We start from the raw sequence: 9,094 nt of genomic DNA on the forward strand, positions 1-9,094 counted from the left end.
GCTCCTGTGTGCAGGCGTGCGTGCCTGTGTGTGCAGGCTCCTGTGTGTGTGGAGGACAGAAGCTGATACTGGACTCTATCAGTGTCCACCTGAAGTTCTGAGATGGTGTCTCTCACTGAGCTTGGAGCTTGTAAATTTGGCTGCATGGATGGCCAGGCGGGCCCTGTCGTCCCCGCATCCCAGCACGGGGACTCTGGGGACCTCCAATGATGCCTAGCTTTTTATGTGGCTGCTGGGAATACAAGCTTGTCTCTTGCAGCAAGTACTTCACTCACTGAGTGAAGTTGCCTTCCCAGCCCAACTTGCAAATCTTTAACGCAAAGCTTAAATCTTTTCTGAGGAAATTTCCACACTTGTAATTATCTGTTCAAGTTTTTTGAAAGAAAAAAAAAAGATTCATGAAGTTCTTTTTAAAATAAAGCCCAGTTTTCCTCTTCCCTGTGGTGTTTACGCTACCATCCTTCCTTCCACTCTCTGAAGCTCAGCAGCTCATGTGGAGCTCTGACTCTTCTCGCTGCTCATGCCCAAACATCTGCTGAGACCTCCTAGTGCAGTTCCATTAAATAATTTACTTGTCCATTGACTCATTCTTTTAGTGATGGAGTCACAACTGTACACATGTATGTGTGTATTCACTGTTAAAATACACGTGTGCCTACATCATACATACTATCGTTTGTCCTCTTGGGTTTATAAGCGCTTGCTGAAATGATGGAGAAATCAGCCACTGTTTTAAATTGTTATAATCAAGGGCGGGGGGGGGGGTCACTCCTTTGGTGAGGTGTTCACCCTGTAGCCCGGAAGACCTGCATTCCGTCCCCAGAGCCTGTGGAAAAGCGGGGCGTGGCAGGGCACACCTGTGATGGCAACACCGGGAGTGGAGGCAAGAGGGGCGCAACAACCAGCCAGCAGAGCTGAATCGGGAGCTCCCAGCCCGGAGAGACCCCGACTTCCACAACAAAGTGGAGAGATAGACGGAGGCAGATGCTCGTCAGTATCTGTCCCACAACACCTGTGCACAGTGACGAACCTAGACACAGTTACTACTGACACTATGCCCCAGATACGCTACGGGGGCTGAGGTGGCAGAAAACCAAAACCTACGAATGTGAATCGAGATTTGGGACACGTGAAGGGAAGGGAGAAAGAACCACAGAAGAATGAAATCTGGTCTACTTTAAAGGAGAAGCTGAGTTATTTCATCTGAGCCAGTCTTTTCAAAACAGAACCCAAATGAAACTAAACGCCGTGCCATTTTTCTCGATGACCATCAGTTGGCCTACAAAGAGGCGTTTTCTGAAGCAATGACTGATACGTAAAGCTAACCCTTTATTAGAGTGTTTTTCTCTGTACGTTGGTTCAGCCTACAGGAGTAAATTAAGTTGATAGCAATCAGTATTGCTGAGCATTGTGGTGGCTGAAACTCAGGCTGGAGAGGCTTTTTGAACTCGCTTTTCTAAGCACCTGCTATGTGTATGGTTGCAGCATGCCACGGTGTTCAGAAACTTAAGGACACCATGGAAACAGGAAAGCAACTGTCACTGCCTGCTGACCGCTGTGTGGCCAGCTTGGTCTCAGATGTATGTCCTGCTGTTGCTTGGGTTTCATCCTCTGCCCTCTGTCACAGGAAACTACAGTCTGAGCAATCCTGTCAACTCCCCTGTAGTGGCTTTAGTCCATGGGAGGCAATAGTGGGTGACCCCAGGGCATGCTTCCTAGTGCTGCCTTCCTGTGCCTGCCATGGCTCATACCTCCTATGGCTGTCCCGCCCATCAAACAGGCTGCAGGTCCCACTGAGCAGCCATCCCCATCACCGTGTTTTCTCCTGTTTATGGACTTCATACTGGGTGGCCCCTCCATCTTGGTGGCCATCTCCTTTGTGACCAGGACCCGTCATGGCTCCTTCTGTTTGACTGGATTGAGTGCTGTGTAGTTTCCTCACTAGCCCTTGACTGATACATACCTAATGTTTTACAGCATGCTAAAATTGGTAAAAAACAAAGAGGTATCATTTTCATCCATTTAGGTATACAGATGAGCAGCCTTAAGTGAACTCACTGGTGTCAGGTAACCATTACCACAATCCATCCTAAGACTCTCTTGTAAAAATCATCCTCAGCACCCTAATGTCTTCATCTCAGCCCAATAAGGGCCACTCAGCGTGTTTCTCGGTGGCCCCCTTTAAATACCTTGAATGATGGGGCCCACAGAGTATATTGCCTGTTTAAGCAGGTCTGCTTCCCTTAACATAATGTCCCCAGGGCTTGTCCAGACACGCATGCTACAACTTTTTATAGTATGTAGTAGAATTTTATTCCTTAACACAACAAAATATGCTATTTATGTAGATAGGTTTACATGTGATACCCGCACTTAAGCACCACAAGCTTTTAAAAGAATATTTACATGTTTGTACACACACATGGTACATGTGGTCCTTCATGTACCTTGGCTCCCACATTTGAGCTACAATGGACTAATGTTGGTGTACAAATGCCTTTTGAGTTCTTGCTTTCAACTCTCGTTTGTATATAACCTGAAGTGGAAGTACTGAATAGTATGAGGACCTGACATACCGTTCTCCAAGTGGCTACACTACTTCACAGTCCCAACAAGTGTATACAAGAGCTCCAGTCTCTCCACATTTGGTCAACACTTACTTCCTGTCTGTTTGCTGCTCAGCGTTCTAGTGAGTGCAAGGTGCTATTGTGTCTTAGCTTTCCACTTCTTTGTGCTGGGGTGATGGTCTTTGATGACAAAAATTGCTCACCCACCGACACATCCTAGTCACGAGGCACGCAGTAAGCAGGATTACTGGCCATAATTTATTGTTTGTTGTGTTCACCTGAGAGATGTCCTAGTCAGCTCAGACTGTCAAGTTGATGCAGTTTGGAGTCATCTGGGAGGAAAGTTTCAGTTGAGGGACTGCCCAGATCAGACCAGCCCATGGATGTGTCTTTAGTGAGCTGTTACTTGTTACTTGGTGGGAGGGCACGGCCCGCTGTGGGCAGCATCACTCACAGGCAGATGATCCTGGGGTATAAGAAAAGTGGCTAAGCACAAGGGAACAAATGAGTCAGCCAGCGGGGTTCCTTTACTTTCTACCCAACCCTGCCTTCAGTTCCTGCCCTGCCTTCGGCCCCTTCCCTCAGTGATGGGTTGTGACCCGGAAGTGTAAGCCAAATCAACTGTTTCCTCTCTAGGATGCCTTTGGTTAGTGTGCTTTAGATGGGTGTCAACTGGGGCTCGCTGGTACCCACCTCCTGCCCCCAGGAAAGATGGAGAAGACCGGCCTTTGTCAGACTCTAGCCGCCCTCCATGCTTTCCCTCCCATCCTGCTCTCACTTCTCAGTCTGTTCATCAAATACGCTGTAGGCAGTAACCTCTACCTGGGGCCGGAGGGGGAAAATGCCTCCCCTATATGCTTGCTTATAGTTCAGATTCTTCCTTCTAAATATTTGATGCTCCACATCTTGCTAGCGTGTTTGTATAGCTAAAACTTCAATGCATTTGTTGACACAGTATCAACAAAGAGAGCTGAAAGTGTCTGTGTGTTGCCTTCCCTGGTGGCTAAGCTCCAGGGGTGGTTAATTAAGAAGGCGAGTCCCTGGTGTCTGCCAGAGACAGTGAAAATCCTCACTCCACCACCAGGACATGTGTGACTTTGGAAATTTCCCTGCATGATTTACCTCCTCTGACCTTCGGTGTCGGTACCACTAAAACAGGGAGGAAATATCTGACACCTTTGGGGTGTTGGGGGATCCCATGGCACAACTAAGTGAAGTCGTTAGGAGTCACATTTGTAAATATGTGTCAGGTCAGGAGAGGCTATATTTGAATTTTAAATCTAAATTTAACATGTTCATGGATCTACTGTGAAGTTCTCCCATGGCACAGGATTCCAGTCCAGGCTGTTACCTGAAATCTCAGCATAGATGCCTTCCAGAGGTACGGAACTGTAATCCCAGCTTCTCAGGAAGCTGGAGCAGGAGGATTGCCACGTTCAAAGCCTTCTTGGGCTGAAGAGAGAGTTCAAGGCTAGCCTGAGAGGCTAAGCAAATCCCTATCTTGGAATAAAAATCACAAAATTGGCACAACTTAATGGTAAGGCCACTTGTCCTTGTCCTTAGTGGTAAGGTCACCTGTCCCTTGTCCTTCAGCAAATTTACAACTAATCCCTCTGCAAACAGTAAGAATCCACTTTGATCTTAATGGCCTCCGAATACCTAACTTTCCAAACCTTTTGGAGTCACCCACTTCCTCTGGTCGTTCAAAGCCACTGCATTAAGAAACCCCTCTTCACTGCTACTTGAGCACTCTCATTTGGTGTCGCTCTTCCCTCCCACACTGTTTGAACTAAGATGAGGACTCACTGGTGTACACCTGACACACATCTGCATTCAACCGGTTCTTCTGTGGGCAGATGATCTCTCTCTACACTAATGTACGTTACTTTGAGTTACACTTCCCAGGTCCCATAGCTGTGCTGATTTGAATGTGGGAAGTCCCCCATAGTGTCATTTAAAAATGCAGTCCGTGGTGGGTGGGAATGTTTAGAGAGGTTGTAGAACCACTGGACATAGCTACCTGTGGAGCAGACTGTGAGAGACTGGCTGCCAGGGCTGTAGCTCAGTCCTGCTTCTGTCTAGTCTCCACGTACTAAGACTAGCTTTGGAAGGTCCAAAGCTGCCTCATGTTTCTTCCTCTAGGCCTGCCTCAGTCACCATGATTCACCATGTCCCCTCAGGCATGGGCCAATAGATCTCTTCCTCAGTAGATCTCTCCTCCGTTAGGTTGCTCCGTTAGGTGCTTAGGGAACTAACAAGGCCTAATCACTCAATGTGTGTAGATAAAAGAATCTTGAGAGCCTGTGTCAGCAGTCCTCAACCTTCCTAACGCTGTGACCCTTTAATACAGTTCCTCTTGTTGTGGTGACCCCAACTATAAAATTACTTTTGTTGCTACTTCATAACTGTAGTGTTGCTATTGCTATAAATCGTAATGCAAATACCTGATATACAGGGTATCTGAAAGGGCGTTCGACCTCCAACGTAGTCACAGCCCACAGGCTGAGAACCAATGGTCTTTGGGAAGGCTGTTCACGCTGAATGCCAGCTCTAGGGCTGAGCCTACCCTCAAGTACTTTCTGTCTATCATTCCTGCCATCTGTATAGAATTGCAAACAAAGCAATGTACCATCCACTTGGGATTTTACAGCCAAAAGACACTATTTTGGTATCAAGTTATAGGTCTTGTAACAATTCCCATGTCTAAGGAGGTCTTAGTAATCTGGGCAACCAGATCTTCCCATGCTCAAGAATTAACCACGTTTTGAGCCACGGGTACAAGGTGACAGAATCCAGAGCTGGGACCTAGAGAAATGAAAGGGAAATTAAGAATGAAATGAAAGATCAATACAAAGGTGAATGAAGAACAAAGTACAATTCACTTTTTTTTTCCAGTAAAGATATTTTAGACTGTAAGTGATGAAACTAACTCAAATTGTTTCAACAACAAAGAAAATGTATTGATCTGTAGAAGGAAGATCTGTAGAAGCAATACAGTTTCTAGAGGAGTGTGAAGTGGTCTCTGCTATCTTACTCCTATTCCCTTGGACCTATCTATCTTTCTCTGCTGCGTGATCTTTTTGCCAGGCTGGTCTCACACTCAAGGAACTAAATTAGTCATACATGCTCTTATGAACTAATCACCATGGGTGGGGAATTACTACAGTCTGCCTGACACAAGCCCTGGATAAGGTGTAGCCGTTCAGAACCAGCAGAGATCCAATCCCCTGGCACAAGAGAGCGCCATGCTGGAGTGGAGGAGCTTGCCTTAGATGGTGGGGCGGTTATAGTTTTCCCATGTTTCAGGTCCCTAAGAATAACTCCTAAGGAAGACTTTGTGACAGTCACTTCCTGGTCCTAATTGTTAAGGAACGTGCAGGGATGGTCATAACATGTGACAGCATAGGGCAGCAAGTAATGCCTCTAGGAAAGAAAAAGAGGCATTCAGGTTTTCTTTTTTTCCTTCAAGCAACAAACGGACCTTTTAGTAAATGCCTAGCTATTAAGGACCACACAGAACACCACACATTTCATTGAATAAAACAGCTCATTTCCTAAGAACTGCACAGTGACAAGATGTTCCGGGGCCATCTAGTCCTTCTGATAGGAACAGGAAGTTGTGCGCTGATGTTGAATAGGGAGGGAGGTAAGGGTCACAGCCACTGAGAGAACACACTGTGTAATTTATCAAGACCGCAGGGCAGGGACCATGTGTTCTATGTGTTCTATTGCTGCTGGTGTAAGAAAAGTCTCTCTGGAAATGTCAATTAGTAGTTACAGTGCTGTAAGTACTCAATAAATGTTCCCTGGACTTGAGCATGTGTAGAACAACGTATAAGTAGTGTGGCAAGCAGGGATGGCAGTTCAGCAAACACAGTATAGGTTCCTCAGCATTCTCTGTGCCCAAGAACACAGATGGCGCACGAGACAGTAAGAAGGGTAAGTCAGTCCATGCCTGGGTGGTGTGAAACACAGGGACATCACTGTCCCCAGAAACACCTCTTAATCAACAACCTCTTAATAAATGGCTAATGAAATATCCAGACTGCCAGGTTTAATCTTGTTTCACTGTGTCCCACAGCGGCCCTGAGCACAGATGAGCTCAGTTTCCCACTAAGCTGCTGTACTAGACCCCACCCTTCCCTCTCTCTTTTTCCCCTTGTCCTAGCAGTGGTCCTTGGAGTTCCCTCAGCTTGTAAGGTTGCCTCCTTATCTCATGGCCAGCTTCCAGAAAGCAGCACCCTCCTGGCAGCATCCCTCTTCCTTCTTGGCTAAGAAACTATGGATACTTTGGGGTTACTCAGGGAATTTCCTTTCTGGTCACTGTGATAAGATGCCCTGACAAAAGCAATCCAGGGGGAAGCTGTTTATTTCCACTCACAGTGCAAACATACAGCCCATCCTGTCAGTGAGGTTGAGGCGGGCATCAGCCGGAACAAACACCCACGAGCAGGGCAGAGCGATGAATGCTTGTGCTCAGCACACTTTCTCCAGTCTAGGACCCTAGCTCAGGGAAGGGCCCCACCATTGTTATTGTGTATCTTTCCATCTCAAATTACCTAATCAATACAGTCCTCCAAGGGCATGTGCAGAGGCCTTTCCCTCAGGTGAGTGTGGTCCTGTGGAGCTGACAATCAACTCTAACCATCACAGGTGACAACTCAAATCCCTGGATCTCAATTACTACTGTGATAAGCCAAACACAGCAATCTTGTTTCCAGCCTTTCGTGTCATGCTTTCCACCACGTGGAAGAGGTATAGTTGCTGTCATCAGTCTAACGCAAACAAAGCTGATGATGAAAAGCCTGTTTTTATACTCACAAAAACTATAGATGCCATCATTCCTTTTCTGCATCGAAGGTTATCATGGTATCTGGAGCATCAGCAAAGACACCCACAGCAAAGGCTCTGCTGGTGCCAACATCACTGAGCCACACAGCCAACAAGAACAACGGCCCACTTCTGATCATGCTTGTAATGGAGGTTTCTCTAAGTCAACTTTTAAAGTTAATTTTATTCAGACTTCTGTTTCATTCATCTAGCACTGTGCAAGGGTTGAAAGAGATTGTTTTTAAAAGGAACAACTCAAGACTGCTACACTGGGGAGTGAAAAGTCATTTATAAGATAATTAGAACCACTTTTATTAATTCTAAGTTAATGGGTATTATATATTCAAGCATAGGTTGAATAATGACTGCAAGATTACTGTGGCTTTAGTGCAAAATGTCCCCTGTAGTCTCATGCATTGTAAACTTTGGTCCCCAACTAGTGATACTATTTGGGAAGATTCTGGAAGCCTTGGGAGGAGGCTCTGCCAGTAGGAAATGTGTTTCTGGAGAATGGGAATTATGACCCAAGTGTGCTTCCAGCCCAAGCTCTCCCTGCTTCCTGGTTAGTACCATGTAACAAGCCCCTGGCACTGTGGACCAGCCAGTGCTGGTGGACCAAGCCAGTGCTGGTCATCACAATAGCCTTACCCTGCAACCATTAGCCCAAACAAGTTCTTGTTCCCCTAAGTTGCTCCTGTCAGATAGCTGATCAGTGTGACAAGCAAATGAATGAACACAGAACACTCTGGTCAAGAAGTGGTGTCATTGTGGTGTCAGAGATGACCATGTGGTCGTGGCCTCAGGAAAATTTTCATCTCCAGGCTAGCAAGGCCCAAGAATGTTGATAGTAGAGCTTAGTGGGTCACTCTGGTGAGCGTTGGGAAGACTGGAATGCAATGGAGGACTGGACAATGGGAGCCTGGTTCATAGAGTTACAGAGGGGAATAAGGACAGTATGGAGAACTGGACTAAAGACCACTAGCGTCACACTGCAGCAGAGAATCTGGCTATGTACTTTACTGTACTTGTCCTGAAAATATGAGTGAGAGTGAATAAAAAACTTATGGACTAATTTATTTGGCAGGGGAAATACGGCATAGGACCCAGCCTGTGCCATGTTTATAAGTCATCAGTGTTTTACATAGATAATTCTGATTTATTTTTTTAAAGTGGAGCAGGTGGGTGTGGTGGCATACTCCTTTAACCCCAGCACTTGAGAGGCAGAAGCAGGTGGGTCTCTGTGAGTACCAGGCTGGCCTGGTCTACAAATGGAGCTTCAGAACAGCCAGGGTAACATACAGAGAAACCATGTCTTGAAAAAACAAACAAACAAAAAAGAACATACAAGCAAACAAAAAAAGCAGAGCACAAAGGTGTAACACTGTGTAAATTAAGATAAATTGGGAGTGAGCACATTTAAACTCACAAAGTAGCTGCAGATAAAGGCACTGGGAAAGCACCTAAAGCAATCAATGGGATCCCTGAAAGGTGGCTCTGTATACTGGGGAAAGAGGAATAGTGGCCTGAGGCAAGATTGCACCAATCAGAGGCTCTAAGGCAACCTGATTCAAAAGCGCTGGGATGGTAGGGGTGAAGAGAGGGGTGGGGGAAGGGTTCCCCAGGTCCAGCTACACGGTTATTTAGAGGCTGCTCACTCTGTGGTTAAAACAAAGAATGCTGCTGGTAGGGAATAGGCT

The sequence above is a fragment of the Psammomys obesus genome, unplaced genomic scaffold (genome assembly GCF_907164565.1).
Source record: "Psammomys obesus unplaced genomic scaffold, mPsaObe1.curated_primary_1811, whole genome shotgun sequence".
Lineage (NCBI taxonomy): Eukaryota > Metazoa > Chordata > Mammalia > Rodentia > Muridae > Psammomys > Psammomys obesus.